Source organism: Taudactylus pleione, unplaced genomic scaffold (assembly GCF_031769625.1).
Source record: "Taudactylus pleione unplaced genomic scaffold, aTauple2 ptg000609l, whole genome shotgun sequence".
NCBI lineage: Eukaryota > Metazoa > Chordata > Amphibia > Anura > Myobatrachidae > Taudactylus > Taudactylus pleione.
In genome coordinates, this window is record NW_028285011.1 from 4,318,159 (window position 1) to 4,341,901 (window position 23,743).

At 40.5% G+C, this 23,743-nt stretch overlaps 1 protein-coding gene and 2 pseudogenes across 3 annotated transcripts in view; 1 reads left to right on the forward strand and 2 right to left on the reverse strand.

Annotated features, from left to right (window-relative positions):
• Positions 1-23,743, reverse strand: part of TMEM131 (transmembrane protein 131) — a 299,432-nt gene that overhangs the window by 248,536 nt on the left and 27,153 nt on the right. The gene's annotated exons all lie outside the window — the stretch shown is intronic.
• LOC148480583 (5S ribosomal RNA) lies at positions 2,271-2,389 on the reverse strand (annotated as a pseudogene).
• LOC148480584 (5S ribosomal RNA) lies at positions 7,194-7,312 on the forward strand (annotated as a pseudogene).

A 23,743-nucleotide genomic window follows, 5' to 3' on the forward strand; every position in this document is an offset into this window, starting at 1 on the left:
CCAAAATGAAGCGGCACTCAGGAGACTTGAAATACGTGAAACTTTATTGTACTCTCCAACGTTTCGGGGACATGCTCCCCTTCTTCAGGACAAGGGTCTTCTTTTCACTATATATATATATATATATATATATATATATATATATATATATATATATATATATATATATATATATATATATAAATTGTCCAGCCCTGTGATACTTCTTGTGCCCTTTATTACCAATTACTTTGACTATCGTGATGGTAAATGTTATATTGAAAATTTGTTTTAAACTGTAAAATAGGACACGGCCAGTACATTTCCTTACCACTAATATGGCAAAACAGTTTAAGCATGCAATTTACAATATAGTTCTGCAAAATCTAAAAAATATTATATATTTTTATAAATGTGCAATAACCAAAAATGGTCACAACATACAGAAAAACATTGTCAAACAAAGTGACTTTTAGGGCGGAATTCAATTGATTTCTGCCCCCATCGCGCCCGACGGAGCTATTCAATTCTTGCTCCTGTCAGGTACAATGAGCTGCCAGCGCTACATTTCAGCTAGCAGCCCCAAGGGGATGAGAGCTGAAATGTGCGAAAAGTGACATGTTTGGGCACCCAAACATCACTTTTCACGATCGCGCCCAGCACTTTGGTCAGGTTTAGCTGCTTTCCGCGGCTAAACCCGACCACTTTGGGTGCGATCAGCACGAAGATCTAGAACAATTGCATAGCGGCCCGCGAACTCCTGTCACTTTAGACGGGAGACGCGGGCCGCGAAAACAATTGAATTCCACCCTTAAAATTACCCTTCATCCCCCTTACAATTGATGTAACACCTATGGCAGTAGTACTTCTGGTGTCCAAGTACTATTGGACAACAGACGAGCTCAGCATAAAGGAGGTTTTAGACAGGTTGGTACATAATAATTTACAATTTGATGGCCCTTGAAAGTACTGCCTCTGCAATACACAGCATGTCATATTATATTATAGTATCTGTCAATCATTAGTAGTGACACCCTTTTCTCGTTTGGTATACACATGAAGTTGCATTTTTTTTTTTTATTAAATCTATTGCATTTATATACATATATATTTAGATTTTTTAGTCTATTTGCTTTGGTTGGGTTTGATATGGTTACCAGAGACTGGATGAAGAATATACAGTGGAGTGAAAAAGTTTTTGTCCCCTTTATGATACTAATTTTGTATATTTGTCACATGATTTAAAAAACATTTTCTATTTACTCAGGTTGCCTTTGTCTTATATTCAATTATCAATGCTTCTATCTCTGCAGCGAGAGCCAGCCCAGTGATGCATTATCAAGGCATAGAGGACGCCTGTATGGCTCAGAGCCCATATACACAGTTTTCCAGGGTGTATTTTGTAGTTACCATGGGAACTGGATTTTGAAAAGACCAGATCTAGGGAACCTTTGTTAAAGCTGTCGAGAAGGTAGATTGTGCTCAAACTTAGACCTTTTTCTTACTTTTTAAAAATTCAATAGATTGTTTAACTCCATGGTTAACGAAAAAAATTAGACCTAGCATTGGCCATGTACACAGATCGGTCATATTCAAAATATAAACTAATCTGGCTAATTTTTGCTCTGCCTCCAAACGGTGAATATCATCACTAGCCAAGCAGACTAGCTATTGCAGGGACTGACAGTTGGGCACCGCCTATACCACTTTCAGACAGAAAAAACCCAAAAACCCAGGTTTTTCCCGTATCGTTCAACCTGGGAAGGACCCGGGAATTTGCTCCTAACCCTCTTTCACACAGAAAGGAAAAGAGGGAGAGAGAGGACTAGTCACTGGGGCACTCTTAATGACAAATGTCCACTTTAAATAATATTTGCTAGTTAATTATTTAAGATGATAGCAAATCCATCCTACATAGCACAAATGTCGCACAACCATATACGAGCTGCAAATAGAAAAGAGGTGGGTAGCATGAACACATTAACAATGGATAATCCAACAAAATTCCTATCATTAAAAATTTACTTTTAATCAAAGTTGTATTAAAATCAATATCCCTTCAAACAAAATATAAGAATGATCAGTTTAGGGCGAAAATATTGTATACTGAATAGTAAAATCCCCACATGTATTCATATATACATGTGGATAGGTAAATACCCTGGTCGTAGATATAATAATAATGGTAATACCAATATCCTATTATCTGGATATATGTAGATTGTAGTAATGATACTGAGTTGCCACTCTGCTGAGTTACCAAACTGTCCCAATCCACCTCCAGTATTAGTAACCTACAGCACCTGGTATTCCCAAGTGGTCTCCCATCCAGGTACTAACCAGGCCCATAACTGTATAGCTTCCAAGATCGGACGAGATTGGGCGTATCCAGTATGGTATGATTGTAGATAATTACCCAACTGGGGAGTGTGAATGCCCAGGTACACACAGCGTAAGAGTGTATGTAGGACTACCTCACCAGAGAAGTCCACTTTGTTAAATAATGCACAGTATCAATGAAAGTATTGCATGAGCGTACTTTAATTGTATTCATACAAATGATCACATGTTTAAACATATGTCGTAAAACAGTCAAATATAATGATCTGGCTGATTATTGTATTCCTAAAGCAGTCAAACAAAATTATCTAGTTAGCTGTTATTAGTTCTGTTGTTCATAAAGCAATAACACATTAATGATGATCTAAATGACAGTGATGCACTTATGACGATCTATATAATAAGTGATTCAATTCAATCCTATTGATAGAATGCATTATCAGTAATTGCCTAACAGCTATGATAATCAATATGGCGGCCAACATACAGTGATGCATATTGAAGTAGGTCTCTGACCCCACAGGGTTAATTAAATAAATACACTGCCAATGTTATGCTGCTCTTTCCACACACTTAACAACTAAGTGTAGGTAGACAGCAAAGTGTGTGCTGTTCTTGTTGATAAGTATTAACCACACCAATATAAATTCTAACAATCATACAAATAATCGATTTCTGTGGTAATCAGCATTAGCTAGAATCTTACACATCAAAGTCTTACTCTGATCCCACCCAGCTCATTGGGTGAGTGAAGATAGTAAAAAGAAAACAGTTTGAATGTGCCAGTACTGTACAAAGAGACAATGTAATCACAATAAGAGCTCTATGTGTTGCTCATGCAAAAGGTGTCTGTAATGACACAAAGGTCAATTACAGGCTCACATAAAATCCATTTGTAAAGATGTCTGTAGTGACACAGTGGTCAAATACAGGCATACATACGATCCCAGGGTAAGGCTACTTGGAGTCCGGTTACTGCATAAGTCGGATATCCAAGGAGGAAGAGGACGCGCGTTTCGCCCAGTCAGGGGGCTTGTTCACCTCACATGTCACATATTGGGAGACAGACTCCTTAAATATGCATATCCGGAAATTAATTCCACAACACTTGGAATGTAATTGGCTAGTGAGACACATGATGCGTCTAAGTTAGCCTATCATGACCATACATCTGGTCCAATCACCGCACAAATCAGGCGCATTGCATGCTGGAGATTGTAGTCTATCAATGTACAAAGAGATATTCTTAATCTTAGATAACTGTGTTTCTCTACCATAATATCAAGTACCAATCATTAAGTCCATATCCAATATGCTACAGAAAAAGCGTAACCCCACAGCAGGAATTCTAATATAGGCTAATAATGTAATAAAATAAAGCGCTTGTGTATTCACTGATGGCCACGCATGTGGACCAATCACCGCAAACGCTAAGTGCATTGCATGCTGGAGTATGTAGTTTATCCGCTGATCTATGTGCTGCATAATCGCCATCCTAGTATAAGATGCTGGGGGTAGAAATTTATATTGGGAAATCACTATAAAGCGCTTGTATATTCAGTAATAGCCACGCATGTGGACCAATCGCCACAGATGCTAAGTGCATTGCATGCTGGATTCTGTAGTTTAACCGCTCATCTATATACTACAAAATCGCCATCACAGTATAAGATGCATTGCATGTTGGGGATTGTAGTTAATACTGAGAAATCGTCATATTGTAAGAATTGTGTTATGCTCTATCATACCACTTAGTGTAGACTTAGTCCACACCCATTGGGGCTACACAGGAGCGCAGTGCCATACAAGAATTTATTATAGATTAAAAAGAGAGAGTGGTGCCTCTGTGTTATTCTGTATGGGCTACACATGTGGGCCAGTCCCCACATTATGATGTGTATAAAAAAAATTAACATCTGTGGCACGACACTTTTATACACATCATAATGGGAACTATAAAGAGCTCCAGGCATTTGGTCTGGAAAAAGTCAACATAGGAATTCGTGGTGGTGACATGGTACAAGAACTGATCAAACGGGAGAGCCTGTGGACATTCAAACTTGGTGCTCTTAATCCTACCGGGATGAATGAGTTTATTAATTATGGTGTATTCTTATAACACCTTCATCCCTACTCAACCTAAGTCCGGATCCATTGGCTTACACTTTGAACCCACGACGTTTATCATGAATCTCTAATATCTAAAACATTGTTTTCTTTCTTCTGTGTCTTTTTATTGATCAGCATGGTATAGTGTTTCCGTGGTGATCCTATACATGATCATGTTTTTGATTCCTCGTTTGTGATCAATACATTTGATAACCTAAACTTCTCTTAAATTCACATTACTAGTTCACACTTTTCACTATATATTGGTGACAAAATTGTCGCACAATATTCTTATTCTCACTTGGTTTTATTGGCACTTGTCACTTTTTCCTCATCTATATAACTATATACATTCTTGTATACACTGAATTTTTACACTTCCATCACTACTTTGGAGTTTGGCATTCTTGAACAGTGTATTGAGGAATGGAACTTCATAGTTTATTCAATTATATATCACTATATTTATTTTATCTTCGCATATATACCTTATTGTTACCTTCTCTTTTGAGGTAACCTGATAGATTGCCATATTTCACGTTGCACTAGACACTTTATCACCTTAGATCTGGGTCACCAAATGTTTTTTAATATTTTGATTGTGAAATTCTTTATCATGGTAATTCATATTATATTTTAACTTATGTTACACACGGAATTTTTTGATATCCTGAACTCCTTTACTCAGAACATTTTAGTCATATGTAATCACTTTTTAATTACAATTATTAGTATGTATCTGATAGGGTGAATTATGGACAATATATATGATCTGTTATATGGAACATGATTGGACCATTCTACCTTGACTATTTATCAGTCTACTAATTTGTAATATATTTTATGAATTCTCAATTTATAAATTATCTTTATTGTGTTACTGTGATTATGTAGCACACAAATTAATGGATAAACAATGGTTCCCAGCATACAATGTATCCAGTGTCTGTGGGGACTGGCCCACATGTGTAGCCCATACAGAATAACACAGAGGCTCCACTCTCTCTTTTTAATCTATAATAAATTCTTGTATGGCACTGCGCTCCTGTGTAGCCCCATTGGGTGTGGACTAAGTCTACACTAAGTGGTATGATAGAGGATAACACAATTCTTACAATATGACGATTTCTCAGTATTAACTACAATCCCCAACATGCAATGCATCTTATACTGTGATGGCAATTTTGTAGTATATAGATGAGCGGTTAAACTACAGAATCCAGCATGCAATGCACTTAGCATCTGTGGCGATTGGTCCACATGCGTGGCTATTACTGAATATACAAGCGCTTTATAGTGATTTCCCAATATAAATTTCTACCCCCAGCATCTTATACTAGGATGGCGATTATGCAGCACATAGATCAGCGGATAAACTACATACTCCAGCATGCAATGCACTTAGCGTTTGCGGTGATTGGTCCACATGCGTGGCCATCAGTGAATACACAAGCGCTTTATTTTATTACATTATTAGCCTATATTAGAATTCCTGCTGTGGGGTTACGCTTTTTCTGTAGCATATTGGATATGGACTTAATGATTGGTACTTGATATTATGGTAGAGAAACACAGTTATCTAAGATTAAGAATATCTCTTTGTACATTGATAGACTACAATCTCCAGCATGCAATGCGCCTGATTTGTGCGGTGATTGGACCAGATGTATGGTCATGATAGGCTAACTTAGACGCATCATGTGTCTCACTAGCCAATTACATTCCAAGTGTTGTGGAATTAATTTCCGGATATGCATATTTAAGGAGTCTGTCTCCCAATATGTGACATGTGAGGTGAACAAGCCCCCTGACTGGGCGAAACGCGCGTCCTCTTCCTCCTTGGATATCCGACTTATGCAGTAACCGGACTCCAAGTAGCCTTACCCTGGGATCGTATGTATGCCTGTATTTGACCACTGTGTCACTACAGACATCTTTACAAATGGATTTTATGTGAGCCTGTAATTGACCTTTGTGTCATTACAGACACCTTTTGCATGAGCAACACATAGAGCTCTTATTGTGATTACATTGTCTCTTTGTACAGTACTGGCACATTCAAACTGTTTTCTTTTTACTATCTTCACTCACCCAATGAGCTGGGTGGGATCAGAGTAAGACTTTGATGTGTAAGATTCTAGCTAATGCTGATTACCACAGAAATCGATTATTTGTATGATTGTTAGAATTTATATTGGTGTGGTTAATACTTATCAACAAGAACAGCACACACTTTGCTGTCTACCTACACTTAGTTGTTAAGTGTGTGGAAAGAGCAGCATAACATTGGCAGTGTATTTATTTAATTAACCCTGTGGGGTCAGAGACCTACTTCAATATGCATCACTGTATGTTGGCCGCCATATTGATTATCATAGCTGTTAGGCAATTACTGATAATGCATTCTATCAATAGGATTGAATTGAATCACTTATTATATAGATCGTCATAAGTGCATCACTGTCATTTAGATCATCATTAATGTGTTATTGCTTTATGAACAACAGAACTAATAACAGCTAACTAGATAATTTTGTTTGACTGCTTTAGGAATACAATAATCAGCCAGATCATTATATTTGACTGTTTTACGACATATGTTTAAACATGTGATCATTTGTATGAATACAATTAAAGTACGCTCATGCAATACTTTCATTGATACTGTGCATTATTTAACAAAGTGGACTTCTCTGGTGAGGTAGTCCTACATACACTCTTACGCTGTGTGTACCTGGGCATTCACACTCCCCAGTTGGGTAATTATCTACAATCATACCATACTGGATACGCCCAATCTCGTCCGATCTTGGAAGCTATACAGTTATGGGCCTGGTTAGTACCTGGATGGGAGACCACTTGGGAATACCAGGTGCTGTAGGTTACTAATACTGGAGGTGGATTGGGACAGTTTGGTAACTCAGCAGAGTGGCAACTCAGTATCATTACTACAATCTACATATATCCAGATAATAGGATATTGGTATTACCATTATTATTATATCTACGACCAGGGTATTTACCTATCCACATGTATATATGAATACATGTGGGGATTTTACTATTCAGTATACAATATTTTCGCCCTAAACTGATCATTCTTATATTTTGTTTGAAGGGATATTGATTTTAATACAACTTTGATTAAAAGTAAATTTTTAATGATAGGAATTTTGTTGGATTATCCATTGTTAATGTGTTCATGCTACCCACCTCTTTTCTATTTGCAGCTCATATATGGTTGTGCAACATTTGTGCTATGTAGGATGGATTTGCTATCATCTTAAATAATTAACTAGCAAATATTATTTAAAGTGGACATTTGTCATTAAGAGTGCCCCAGTGACTAGTCCTCTCTCTCCCTCTTTTCCTTTCTACGTATGCAACATTGGGCTGTGGGAGCACCACCAACAAAAACTATTGATACAGTTGTATCTAAAAAAAAAAATCTAACGGTTGGTTTCTACTAATAAATTACTACTATTATTTCTATTTTGAGTTCTGTGCGGAATTCTCTCCTTTTTCCTGTACCTCTTTCTCACAGCACATAATTCCCTCGAAATTCCCGGGTCGACCCCTTTCACACAGAACACAGATTATCCCTGCTATATACAGTGTGTCATAATAAAATGGACTGCTTTTATGTCACACAGAGATGAGGTCAGTAAAAGTGCAGCCCGTGCACCGCCATCTCAGCCAATAAGCGTTGCTTACTATGCCCGGAGTAGAAAAACCCAGGTCGGCACCTTTCAGACAGCCGCCAACCCATGTAGGACCCGGGAAAAACCCTGGTAAATACCTGGGTCGAAGTACCGGGAATTAGGTCCCGTGTTGACCCTTTCAGACAGAAAAAAAAACCCGGGTCGACCCGGCAAGAGCCGGAAAATTACCAGGTTCTTTTCTCTGTCTGAAAGGGGTACTAGAGTGGTCAGTTGAATTCCAAATGATCCTGTTCTCATGTGAATTCACTTAACAACACTGCTGTGATTATTCTGAATATTGAAAGTTCATTGCAATTATATTAACTTGTAGGAAACATTAAAAGTGCAGTATAATCAAAGCATTAATTATACTATAATATATAAATTGGCAACTTCAAAAAGGCGCCCAAATCTTTGTGTGAAGTAATTTAAAAGCAAAAAAATAAAAAACAATCAATGCTGCTGCTGGGGAGCACTTGGGAGAAGGTAAGAAACCAAAAAAAAAAAAAAAAAAACCTCAAAGGGGGGGAAATGCAATTGTTTTTGGGCCTTCAATGGGACATAATCAATTGCTTTGCTAATGGACGCGAGTGCCACAGAAGCCCATTACTTATTACACATGTCGCGCCCATTTAGACGCGTAAAGAGGCTAAACCTGTGCAAGCTACTAGGCGCAATGATTTTGGACGCGCACAAGCTTCAGTTTGGGTGGATTTCTGCTCGCCACCTGAGCATCTCTGCCACTCGCGTCCAGCGACAAACAATTGCTCCAGTCACTTTAGACGTGATCTGCAGGTGCAAGTAGCTCAATTCCCCCCCTCAGGAGTGTTTGACATTTCACCTGAAACTGGATTAGGTCATAAAATTTGATCAATCCTTCAGGACCCACACATTTTGGCCCATATGACCGGACTCATTTTCACATTTTCTCTAGATGTCACTCAGTATTAGTAATTTATTTTGCAGTTTACCCAAGTATAGGTGCTGAAGGGGTACATGTATCCATGTACTTACTTGCTATTTTAAGCATATTATGTAACTCCCACATGTATATTGGCTCATTTGTCTACTTATAACAATATTTATAGGGCATGCCATGAGTCAAGCAAACATACTGTATAGTGATGCACATTGGCAGGTAACATATAATCTGCAACAATTTATATAATTATATTCATTAAGCACCATTGTCACAGCACTGTCCATGTGAGGTTTAATTGGGTTCTCAGCATATATACTGGAGTGACAGCTGTTACTAGCTGCCAGTTTCAGGGTGGAAGTAGGAATGGGTACCTGGCAGATTTGTCTAACCCTGTTAAAGAAATACTTACTGTGCCCTTTATTACCAATTACTATGACTGACGTTATAACTATGTTAAATTGCCAATTTGTGTTGGTCTTTTTTTTTTTTTTTTTAATATCGGATTTCTTAGGTAGCAATAAAGCATGCTCTAAAAAATTAGATTTTTACTCAAGGTAAAATCTCTTCTTTGGAGTCCATCGGGGGGATGCCTTTACTTCTAGGTTATGCGTAGTAAGATGTGGAGTCAGGCACTAGCTTTTGAAACTGGCTCCCACCCCCTACAGAACCCCTCCTCTACCACCATAACCTCAGTCTATGTTTAACAAAGACAGAGAAAGATGCACGTAAGAACTGAGAAACCAGACACCAAACAGGTAACTACTATGAATCAAAAACAAGGATGGGTTCCCGTCATTCCCCAGATGGACTCCAAGGAAGAGATTTTACAGTGAGTAAAAAGCGATACCATTACTTCTGGGATATATCAAAAGCAAGGCAATTTAGGGGGGGACTGAACCGACCTCTCTAAGAATTTTCCACCCAACACTGGCATCCCTCAGGCCCAATGTATGGAAGCAGTAAAATTTTGTAAAAAAAAAAAAGTGTACGAGTTTGACTGGGGCTGTACACCTGTCAAACCGTAACACAGGTGTCTTAAGGCGAGCTCAGGGAGAACAGAAACCTCCCGTGGAGCAGAAGGGCACCATGCTGTACAGCCCAAGAGGCCCAAAAACACGAGTCGAGTGGGCTCGAATTGAGGACGTGTCACATTTGAGGACAAATATGCCTGCCGAATGGAAGGGACCCATCTAGCGATGGATCCTTTTGAGGCTGGCCAGCCTCTCTTTTGGTGCAACCAACCAAGAGGGAATCCGTAGCCTCAAAGATGCAGTACAGTCTAAGTAAATGCGTAACGCACATACCACATCCAACAGTACTAAGGAAGAGAGACTTCACTAGTTACTGAATCCTAGCAAAAAAGCTGGAAGGACAATATCCTGGTTAATGTGAAAAGCTGATACCACCTTCGGAAGAAAAGTAAGGTTTAGTGCGTAACACTACCCTATCCCTCAAAAAATGAGACGAGATTTACAGGAAAGAGTCACCAACTCGGATACTCTTCTGGCCGAGGCAATGGCCAAAAGAAAAAAAACCACCTTCAAAATGAGATCGCAATTCTACAGATTCCAAAAGTTCAAAACGGTGCCTTTTGAAGTGCCTCCAAAACTAAATTCAAGTCCCAAGGATGAACTGTCGGGACATAAGAAAGCTGTATACGAAGAACCCTCTGTAAGATGGTTTGAACTTCATGAATGGAGGTCTATTTCCTCTGAAACAAGAATCAATAGGGCTGAAATTTATCCCTTAAGAGGACAATCTAAGACCCTTAACCAACACCTCTTGCAGAAAAGACAAGACACTCGGAACCTTTCAGGTTTGAACTTGTGTTCACACCAAGAAACATAGATCTTCCATATTTGATAACTTTGGGAAGCAACTGGTTTGCGAGCCTGTATCATTGTTTTCACAACAGATTCTGTAAACCCTTTGCCCTCAAGATATTGAATTCAAGAACCATGCCGCCAAAGCCAAGTGAGGCAAATCAGGGTGACGACATTGACCCTGAAGTAACAGATCTGGACGCAGGGGCAGACTATACGGAACATCTGCCAGCATGTTCCGAAGAACTGTGTGCCAATGATACCGCGGCCAGTCTGGAGCAAAGAGAATGACCGGCTATGCCACTAATCGAATCCGCTGAATTACCTTTGGTAACACTACCAGAGGAAAGATTTATCCAAGCTGGAACACCCAAGGTGCTGTCAGGGCATCCACCAGAGATGTCCGAGGATCCTGGGACAGAGATCTGTACCTTGTTGTTTCTTGTTGAGACGAGAAGCCATTAGATCTATGTTTGGAGATCCCCATCTGGAAACCATTTCCGCAAAATTCACATTCCCCAGGATGCAGACTGTGACTTAAGTCACCAATCTCCCAGTTGTCCACCCCTGGGGCAGAATTCAATTGTTTCCAACCCCTTTCGCGCCCGATGGAGCTATTCAATTGTTGCTCCTGCCAAGCGCAAGCTGAAATGGGCAAAAAGTGACCTGTTGGGGCGCCCAAACAGCACTTTCGATCGACTCAAAGATTGGCATTAATTGCATAGCGCCCTGCAATCTCCTGTCACTTTAGCATTGAGCCTGAACCAATGCAAACCGAATCGCCCTCAATTCCAGTATATTGATGGAAAGAGAAACTTCCTGAACAGACCAAAGACCCTGTAGGGGCATGTCTAGAACCACTGCCCTCCAGCATGCTAGGCTGGCATCTGTAGTGACAATGATCCAATTTATTACTGACAATTGGCAAATAGTGTTCAGATTTGCATCCTGTAGCCATCAAAGAAGTGCCCAACGGTTCTGCAGAGATAATATGAATAACTGCCTGTTTAATAGAGTGTCTGGTTTCACCCATCGATGAAGCAATTAGTTTTGCAGTGGTCAGGCATGAAATCTGGCGAAAGGAACAGATTCGAATGAAGCCACCATTTTTCCCAACAGCTGCATAGCCCTGAGGACTGATATATGAGACATCTGTAAAATAGTCCTCATTTTGGATTGAAGATCCTGAATCTTTGCCTGCGGAAGAAATACTCTGACACTGGGTGTTGAGAAATACCACTCTCTGAGATGGGAGTTAATTTTGATTTGGGAAAATTGATGATCCAGCCGAATCTCTGGAGCATGCCTACGGTAAACTGAAGATGTTGTTGCAATAGGGCTATTGAGGGTGCCCTTAGTAACAAATCGTCCAGATAACCCAACACATTTATCCAAAAAAACTCTATATATGCTCCAAAGGATCATATATCAGGCGCAATTTAATAAAATTAATTACAAACAGCTGATTCAGCAGCTCTCAAGAAGGAGCGTTTGGGGACACTCCACAAACAGAAATAACAAGCAATATCACAATAAAAGTAATATGAATGAGAGCGCTACAGTATAATCAATATTTATTACTCTAAACAGCAATTAGCAATAATAAAAACAAAGTGCATAAAGCCTATAAGGCTCAATCATATAAAAATATCAAGAGATATATGATCTATACCAGCTATACAAAAAAGAAAAAAAGTCTTTTTAAAGGAAAAAATCATCCATAATCAGTTCAATGAACAATTATATTCCCAGTTAATGGCACAGTGATGATTTATTTGTAAATCCAGGTAACCAGCGATTTAATTAGGAATCCTGAAAATTAAGTTCTGCTGACTGCCGCCCGCTCGCTGACTAGGCAGAGAAACAGGCTAAATGCAACTCATGATGACAGTGCCTCCAGGGCATGTATTGCAGGAGATTCCGCTTATCAGCACTCACTTGCCGGCGTACTCACAGTCTCTGTCCGGTTTTAGTGTATAGGATCACCCGTCTCAAGCTCCCAGGTTCAGCTGTGAGATGCAGTGCCACTTGTGCCGCGGTCTCAATATTTGATGTCTATGCAAATGGAGTCAGCCTAAAACTTCAACTGATGCACAGGGAAAATAATAGCTAGTATATCCAAGTCCTTAACGCGTTTCTCCGTTCTTGGAATTATAACGGTTTCATCAGAAGGTAGATCTCAGTGTGTCAAGGATGGGTATTTAAACCCCAATTCAACCAATCGCCAGTTTAGTAGAACACTTAATAATCAGCATAATTAAATATAAATCAGTTGAATAATCATCAATACAAATTATATATATATATATATATATATATATATATATATATATATAAAATTTAGTAATGATGGCATCGCTGGTGTATATAGGTGATATATGTATCTCCAAACAAACTCAATTCAATCCAAATAATCTTTGTCTGGCTGAGATATAATTAATTGGTTAATCAGCAGTCTCCCAAGACTGAATCAATTATAAATGTTAGAAGCAAGTAAATAATTCAAATCGCTGGATACCTGGATTTACAAATAAATCATCACTGTCATTTAACTGGGAATATAATTGTTCATTGAACTGATTATGGATGATTTTTTCCTTTAAAAAGACTTTCTTTTAGCTGGTATAGATCATATATCTCTTGATATTTTTATATGATTGAGCCTTATAGGCTTTATGCACTTTATTGTTTTTATTATTGCTAATTGCTGTTTAGAGTAATAAAGGCTTTAATAAATATTGATTATATTGTAGCGCTCTCATTCATATTACTTTATTGTGATATTGCTTGTCAACACATTTATCCGCCCCACTCCTGAGTAGGGAGATCATGTGTGCCATAACCTTTGTAAAGACCCTGGGAGTGGTGGCCAAACCGAATGGCAGGGCCTGGAACTGAAAATGCCAGTGCCCTACTGCAAACCGCAGAATATATGTTGACCCCTCAATATAGGAATATGGAGGTAGGTATCCTTGATATCTATGGAGGCCAGAAATTCCTCTTCCTCCATGGAACAAACGACTGACCTTATGGACTCAATCTTGAATCTTTCCAAATGGAGATAAGCATTTAACCCAGAGGTTGAGAATAGGACGAAACGACCTGTCTGGTTTGTCTACCAAGAAAAGACTGGAGTAGAACTCCAGGCCTTGCTTAGTACCGGAATGATTACTCCGGAATGAGAAAGCGCAGAAATTGCCTGTATAAGAGCCACCTTTCTGCAACCACCCACATGGAGAGGAGTAGAAAAGAATCTTTCTGGAACAGGACCCTCCAAACCTAAATTGTAACCCAAAAATCCAGATTGGATTGAATCCAAGTTTCCCAGAATTGGAGTAAGTGGCCTCCCACCAGAGGACAGGGCCCAGTCCCGTGACAGTCATGTGGATTAACCTGCTGGCTTAGCAGCAGGGCGACTGGTCCCAGGAAAGCACATCCCCTGAAGGTCCCTTTCCAGGGACCCCTAGGCACACCGTGGAAGGCCTGAAAACTTCCCCTTCCTTGAGTCCGAAAGAAACGAAATCTAGGGGATTTTGGTTTTGGCGTTACAGGGAGGTAAGGACTTTTTCCTCTTGTGACCCGAGAAATTTTAGTTAATTCTGGACCAAACAAAAAACCTCCTTCAATAGGCAATGCCTCTTAAAGCATGCTTGGACTATGTCAGCCTTCCATGTTTTTAGCCAGGGTGACCGCCTAGCGGAAATGTCCAAAGCCGAAAAATGAGACTGTACCTGAATAGTATCTATTAAAGCATCACCTATATTATTAATTCTCATTAATAGTTTCTTATATAGCGCAGCATATTCCGTTGCGCTTTACAAATGGAAATAACATTAATAGAACCAAATTGGGTAGTAATAGACAGACATCAGCGATCGCAAATACGCGCTATAGCACCTATTCTACTCGAGATTGCAGACGGGACTCACTTTTACAAAGTGACTGGGTCCCCGGGGACGCGCTGTGCTGTAGACAATACCTGACAGGCTGTCAGATTGGCCGCAGCACATCGCGTCCCCTGTGACCCAGCACACCCGCCCTGCAGATACAAAATCAGCGCAGTCATTCAAATAATAGCCAGGTCAAGAGTCAAATGGAGCTCGCAGACCTGTAGCCAATCGGCTCGGAAGGGGGAGGGGGGGGGGGTTCCAGCTCTCCAGTGTGTACAGTGCAGACCTGTAATAGACATAGGCAGGGCATTCTGAGACTTGCAGTTCCATAGCAATGACAGGGTAAACATGTTGGACATATATATTTACATATATCTACAGATGTAATGATAACATTCAGCCAGCTATCCAAGGTGTGCTTTCTTTGAAATTGAGGTGTGGTCACTGCTGTGATCTCCCTAACCATTCTGCCTGCACCCCTGTGGCATGATGCATTATACTGCCAGTTACAGAAAAGTAAGGTTTGCAGGAGATACCGCCTAATGGCAAATATAAGGGACTAATATTTGACCAGTCATTTACCAGGTCGTTAAGTAGTGTGACAAGTGCTGCATACTCATCCTGTCAGTCTGTCACAACAGTGGGAGCAATGGTGGGACGCACAAACTGGCTACCACTGCGCATGATTGAGACGGGAAAGGCCATAGCGGATTTTCATATAGACTAGTATTATGCACTCTGCATAAGATGCGTCACTCAAGCCTTAATCCCAGATTCCTGTAATACTTAAATGTGCGCTGCAGGGGCTCCCATCTGCAGGTCTGTCCAGTCTCCACTGCGGAAGTGAGAGCCGTTGGCGATGCATGCATGCCTTTCGTGCATGTCGATTTCAGGATATTTCATAGCTGATTATAATTCTCTCTGCCTTTACCCCGAGCTCTCTCTCAACTGCTACCTGCCCATAGAACTGTCCGAACTGCTGCTGCCCTCACCCCCCATAATATGTGATGGGACCCAGAAACGGAAGAAAAACCATGATTTTTTTAAAGTGAGGTGCCCCCGGGACCCACATTTTTTTTTGCTGAGTGCTATCACTGGACATAAAAGTTAAGAGGGACCTGCCTGCGAGCTTACAATCTAAAGGGAAATAGGGGATACACAAGGATAGGTGCTACATATTGCAGGTTAGAGCTGGTTAGATAGAGCTTCCAAAATCTGATCAGCTAAAATGATAGCTTCAGACAAATCCCCCGATAGAAATCCAGTAATCATCCAGGGATTGACGGCCTTTATCACATTGTCTCGATGCGCCCAAAGGGAATATAGATTTAAGTACAGCCTCATTCTTCCTATCCATAGGATATTTAGGAGTTACAGACTGTTGTGGGAATAACAGTATTCCTGACCAATCTAGCAATAAGAGCATCTACCATGGGTGAAATTTCCCAAAGCTTGGTATCCTCTTCCGAAAAAGGATAAAGAGACTTACATTTTTTCGGAATATGAAATTTGGAATCAGGTTTTAACCGGGCTTCTTTTAATATTTCCTCAAAATGTGAAAAATCTGAGAAAACAGATACATATTTCTTCTTACGTTTAAAGAAAGAAACTGAATTAGTCACTGGGATAGTTTCCTGTAGATGCAGTCTCTCTGACCGCATCTATCAACATAGAAACTCCTGAATCAGAATGGGAGTCACCCTCCCAGTTAGAGGTGTCTTCCCAGTCATAATCCAATTCCCCTTCTTCCAGGAAAGAGGTATTCTCCAGGAAAAGCCAGAGGAATGACCTGAACGTCTTAGTGGCTGTGGCCCCTGCTGAAATTACCATTTTATTTAGGGACATTGCCATCTGAGCAAGACATCGTCCCATATCCTGGGCCCATCTGGGCTCTACCGAGGGATCAGACAAAGTAGGAGCTTGAGCACAGGGTATCATATAGTTTGCCTGAGTGTGATGTAATTCACCTATGGCCTCAACCATAGACCTGGCCCAATCAGTCATCACCAGCTGTTCAGTCGAACCTCCCGGTAATTAATCCAACTGTGAACAACAAGCCCAGAGCGACCCTGGGTCCATACCATTTGGCAATTTTCTTCTCACATTTTATAAGAGTATAAAAGGGGACTGATCCCTGTTTTTTTCTGGCTTATGCATACTGAAAAAGACAAGACTAGACTAGACTAACCAATACAGATAAGATACCTAAATTCCTCTGGGAAAAGTGTAGCACTTATTGAATAGAAAAAAAACAACAAAGGGGCTAATGAGGACTAATTCACCAAATTTGTTAAATGCAATAACCACGGACTCCTAGAAGTCCATATTTCCAAAAAAAACAAAGGCAAACAAATCTTTAGTTTACCCCAGTATGTTACTGCCTAAATTACTCAGAAAAAGTGCAGTAAAAGATATGAAAAAAAAAAAAAAAAAAAAAAAGGAGAATAATATAATATAATACAATATAATATATATCACACACACAGTGGGGCAAAAAAGTATCTGGACAGCCACCGATTGTGCAAGTTGTTGCACTTTAAAAGATGAGAGGCCTGTAATTTCCGTCATAGGTACACTAACTGAGACGAAATCTGAACAAAAAAAAAAAAAAAAAAAATCAAGAAATCACATTGTATGGTTTTTAAACAATTTACCTGTATTAAGGGCACCTGTTTGAACTGGTTAACTGTATAAAAGACACCTGTCCACACACTCAGTCAGACTGCAACCTCTCCACCATGGGGACAAAATTGTAGACCTGCACAAGGCTGGGATTTGCTACTCGACAATAGGCAAGCAGCTTTGTGAGAGGAAATCAACTGTTGGCGCAATTATTAAGAAATGGAAGAAATACAAGATCACTGACAATCTCCCTCGACCAGGGGCTCCATGCAAGATCTCACCTCGTGGGGTATCAATGATCTTGAGAATGGTGAGGGTTCAGCCCAGAACTACACGGGGGGACCTGTTCAATGACCTCAAGAGAGCTGGGACCACAGTCACAAAGGTTACAATTAGTAACACACTACATAGTCATGGATACAAATCCTGCAGTGCCTGAAAGGTCCCCCTGCTTAAGCCAGAACATGTCCAGGCCCGTCTAAGTTTGCCCGTGACCATCTGGATGATCCAGAGGAGGATTGGGAGAATGTCAAGTGGTCACATGAGACTAACAGAACTTTTTGGTATATACTCCACACGCCGTGTTTGGAGGGAGAAGAATGGCGAGTGGCATCCAAAAAAATACCATACCCACTGTGAAGCATGGGGGTGAAAACATCATGCTTTGGGGATGCTTTTCTGCAAAGGGGACAGGACGACTGAACCGTATTACGGAGAGGATGAATGGGACATGTATTGTGACATTTTTGGGAAAAACCTCCTTTCCTCAGTAAGAGCATTGAAAATGCAACGTGGCTGGTTCTTCCAGCATGACAATGACCCCAAACAGACCAACCAGGCAACTAAGGAGTGGCTCCGTAAGAAGCATTTAAAAAGGTCCTGGATTGGCCTAGCCAGTCTCCATACCTCAATCCAATAGAAAATCTGTGGAGGGAGTTGAAAGTCCGTGTTGCCCGGCGACAGCCCCAAAACATGACACATCTAGAAAAGATCTGCATTGAAGAGTGGGAAAAAATACCTGCTGCAGTGTGTGCAAACCTGGTCAAGAACTACAGGAAATGTTTGACCTCTAACTGCCAACCGAGGTTACTTTAAAAAGTACTGAGTTAAACTTTTTGATTGTCCAAATATTTATTTTCCGCAAGAATATACAAATAAATTGTTTCAAAATCATACAATGTGATTTCCGGAATTTTTGGTTCCGATTCTGTCTCTCACAGTTGGAAGTGTACCTATGATGGAAATTACAGACCTCGCTCATATTTTAAAGTGCAACAAATTTATATATATATATATATATATATATATATATATATATATATATATATATATATATATATATATATATATTACACATATATACAGTCAGGTCCATAAATATTGGGACATTGACAGAATTTTCATATTTTTTCCTCTATTCACCACCACAATGGCTTTGAAATGAAACAAACAAGATGTGCTTTAATTGCAGACTTTCAGATTTAATTTGAGGGTAATTACATCCAAATCAGATGAACGGTGTAGGAATTACAATGGTTTCTATATGTGCCTCCCACTTTTTAAGGGGCCAAAAGTAATGGGACAAACTAAACAATCCTAAATCTATCTTTCACTTTTTAATACTTTGTTGCAAATCCTTTGCAGGCAATTACAGCCTGAAGTCTGGAATGCATAGATATCACCAGACGCTGGGTTTCATCCCTGGTGATGCTCTGCCAGGCCTCTACTGCAAATGTCTTCAGTTCCTGCTTGTTCTTGGGGCATTTTCCCTTCAGTTTTGTCTTCATCAAGTGAAATGCATGCTCAATCGGATTCAAGTCAGGGGATTGACTTGGCCATTGCATAACATTCCACTTTTTAGCCTTAAAAAACTCTTTGGGTGCTTTTGCAGTATGCTTCGGGTCATTGTACATCTGCACTGTGAAGCGCCATCCAATGAGTTCTGAAGCATTTGACCGAATATGAGCATATAATATTGCCAGAAACACTTCAGAATTCATTCTGCTGCTTTTGTCAGCAGTCACATCATCAATAAATACAAGGGAACCAGTTCCATTGGCAGCCATAGATGCCCACACCACGACACTACCACCACCATGCTTCACTGATGAGGTGGTATGTTTTGGATCATGAGCAATTCCTTTCCTTCTCTTCCCATCACTCTGGTACAAGTTGATCTTTGTCTCATCTGTCAATAGGATGTTCCAGAACTGTAATGGCTTTTTTTAGATGTTGTTTGGCAAACTCTAATCTGGTCTTCATGTTTTTGTGGCTCACCAATGGTTTGCATCTTGTGGTGAACACTCTATTCACTCTTATGAAGTCTTTTCTGGATTGTTGACTTTGACACATATACATCTACCTCCTGGAGAGTGTTCTTGATTTGGCCAACTGTTGTGAAGGAGTTTTTCTTCACCAGGGAAATAATTCTTTTGTCATCCACCACAGTTGTTTTCCGTGGTCTTCCGTGTCGCTGAGCTCTCCGGTGCGTTCTTTTTTAAGAATGTTCCAAACAGTTGATTTGGCCACACCTAATGTTTTTGCTATCTCTCTGATGGGTTTGTTTTGATTTTTCAGCCTAATGATGGCTTGCTTCACTGATAGTGACAGCTCTTTGTTTGGATCTCATATTGAGAGTTGACTGCAAATGCAAATGTCACACCTAGAATCAACTCCAGACCTTTTACCTGCTTAATTGATAATGAAATAACGAGGGAATAGCCCACACCTGTCCATGAAATAGCTTTTGAGTTGATAGTCCTATTACTTTTGGCCCCTTAAAAAGTGGGAAGCACATATAGAAACCGTTGCAATTCCTACACCGTTCACCCGATTTGGATGTAATTATCCTCAAATTAAATCTGAAAGTCTGCAGTTAAAGCACATCTTGTTTGTTTCATTTCAAAGCCATTGTGGTGGTGAATAGAGGCCAAAATCTGAAAATTCTGTCAATGTCCCAATATTTATGGACCTGACTGTATATATAATCCAAGTTAACTGCTTATCTGTTAGTACACAGCCATCCCCTGTATTTGCAACGAGTCTCCTCCAAGCAGAACTCCAGCAGCTCTCAACAGTTTGAGTTTCAGCAGCTCACGCGGCTTCAGAGCCACAAACAAATACCTGGGGGAGATTTAGCTGAGACTACAGCTTTACCTTGGCCCAGAATGAGGACGTCACCAACAGCACGTCCGCACGTGTAGCGGCGCCACGTCCTGGGGCCATTCAAGCCTCTCCCCCACAAAGCCGGCAGCATGTTGCTGCTCTGTAGTCCCCTCCGGCTGTCCTCCAAAAGGGAACAGTCAGGGTTCTGAAAGTGGCGGGTGCTGTGAAAGCCCGAAGAGGTGAGAGACGCTGGCCCTACAGTGCAGTCATGTGAGTAATAACTGTACATACATTTAAAAGACCTTGTTGCCTGTAACATGTAGAAAGTTACCCTCTCTTTTGCCAGCAGCCCCCTCAGATGTGTGTCTGGTATGGAGAGAGACCAAGGGACTATGTAGTTTGGGGACTCTCCCAGGGGCAGCCTTTAGAGTGGGATACAGGGTTCACACAACCCTCTATTCTATATAACTCCCACTCTGCTAGCGCTTGTCATCTATTGTCCGGAACTAAGCACCAAAATCAAAAGCTGCAAAATAAAGAAATTAAACCTAACTAAAAGCTAGGACCTAGATAGTGCCTTACTCCAAGGCACTGAAAACCAGACTGACGTTATGGTGGAAAGGAAGGGGGTCATATAGGGGGTGGGAGCGAGTTTCAATTAGTTAGTGCCCGACTCCACACCTCACTATGCATAACCCAGAAGTAATGGCATCCTCCAGATAGATGAAAAAGGAATACGGGAAAGTACCCTTCCTTCTTCGGGGGGAGTTCAATTATATGCAAGCACTCATTCCCAGAGCTCAGAGCTATTCAATTGTAAACCCACTTAAGTCAGGGGAGAGAGAGAGAGAGAAAAAGAGAGAAAGAGAGAAAGAGAAAGAGAGAGAGAAAAAGAGAGAGAAAGAGAGAAAGAGAGAAAGAGAGAAAGAGAGAAAGAGAGAAAGAGAGAAAGAGAGAGAGAAAGAGAGAAAGAGAGAAAGAGAGAAAGAGAGAAAGAGAGAAAGAGAGAAAGAGAAATTACTGGGACTAATGCCCAGGGTTTATTCGCGGTAAACTGCATTTTCTGACTAAGTGCCAGGTGCGATGCGGTTACAACATGCGGGAACACTGCAACTAGCCCCATAGGATTCACAGGAATTACCTTGGGTATGTGGTTGGAGTGATCCAGGCACCAAATAGTTAGAAGCTTAGCTTCCAGGATGGACTGGGTCCTCCTCCATATATACCACACCCCTGGCTACAGGCACTCACTTTGTTACCAAGCCCAAGGCAGGAGAAGGCTAGAGGAGTAGACAGGACAATTGTACCACAGAAACTGTAAGAGGAGGGAATAACTGAAATACAAAAGAAAAAAAGAAAAAAGAAAAAAAAAAAGACTACCCAATAACACCAAGTGCGTTAGCGTGGGTGCCCTGTGGACCCTATGGACCTCAAAGAAAGTTAACAAAAAGGTATGTTATACCATAACTCTTAATATCTTCTTCGGGGTCCATAGGGTCCACATGAATTACCTTGGGGATGTCCCACAGCAGTTCCCTTAAGGATGGGGATGCTCCTGTTTAGTAGAAAGAAGAATGAGACACCCAAAAGGAAGCATCCCCAGGAGGCAAAAGTATCACATGCGTAAAATATGAGAAAAGTGTGGACGGAAAGCCACGGGGCTGCCTTGCACAATTGTTTAGCAGAGGCACCACGACAAAATGCCCACGATGGTCTCACGGATCAAGTAGAATGTGCAGTCACTGTATTTGGGAACAGAGATCAGCTTGTGTGTAAGCTTGAGAAATTGTCATACGAAGCCACCAAGACAGAGTCTGTTTGTTAGCTGGCAAGCCTCACTTATGACAGCCATACAATACAAAAAAAAAAAAAAAAAAAAAAAAAAGAGAGAATCAGATATCCTAATGCAGGGCTTGACAAATGTTTCTAAAATCTAGGATGAAAGTGAAGAAGCCAGAACAGTCCCCCCCCCAAAAAAAAAATACAGGAGTGAGGAGCACAGCTTTGTGTGCTATGCAACTGTTATACTGAACCTCAGATTTATTAGGTTCTTAGGAGCCAGTACTTAATCTTCTATAATGAGTATTGAATCAACCACCCCTGAGGAACATCCACTGATGAATGATGCTGCTCCTTTCAGAGATGGGCCCAGAGGGAGAAACTTGTGTATACTCAGCCTCCATACATAGATAGATAGATAGATAGATAGATAGATAGATAGATAGATAGATAGATAGATAGATAGATAGATAGATAGATAGATAGATAGATAGATAAAGACAGACAGTCATTGAAGTTCTGCACTCACGCCTTCATCCAATTTCACTCACTGGGGTGCTCCCTCTTTGGACCAAATCCAAATATCCACAGGTAAAAGTGTACCACACACCATATCTTTTGATCAACATCAATAATTTTTATTTTTCATCTGCAAAAAAAAAAAAAAAAAAAAAAAGACATTCCAGGTTGCTTTTAGAGAAAAACCAATGTTTCGGTCGAAGAATAGACCTTTTTTCAAGGCTTGCAATCCATGTTCAATATATTCCAAACTCACAGAGGGTCATATCAATTGCACTCTGCAACAACCATCATGCTGAACAGGTGCTGGCAAGGTGGATTGTTGTGGTATATAACAATCAACACAGTCCATTGTGTATGAAAACCTGAGAGGCCTACTGCACAAAATTTACATGAAACCAGCCCAGGGACAACAGTCTCCTGATTCTCTTGTCCTGAGACCTTGGAAATATATGTCCCCCGATATATTTGCAAAGGGGCATTAAAATAAACTACCTAAACAGATCAGGTTTTACTTGCATATAACATATTTGCAAATGGGCACTAAATCACGGTTATATTGGTAGGATAGAAGTGCAATGCAAATGCATACAAATACACTTATAAATAGGTACCGAATCACAAGCAACAAAAGTTGATAGGATTCAAATGCTATATACCTTCCTAGAAAAAAAGATATACTCAGAGATAGACCAAATCTCCCCTCAGCCAGCACTCAACTGCAGGTGAGTATCCCTAATTAATTAGGAGAGGGGGATGGGCAGCCCAGTCTTCACAAGTATATGTGAAGTACAATTTAACCCCTACACACCTGCAGCTGAAGGTGGCCATACATCACAGACCGGATTTTGCGATCCGGCGAAGCGATGGGAAGTGCCGGCGTTTCCGGGTGGAAACGCCTACCTCCCACCATCGATGTTCTGCGATCCGTCGCCGGATCGCAGACATTTTCCA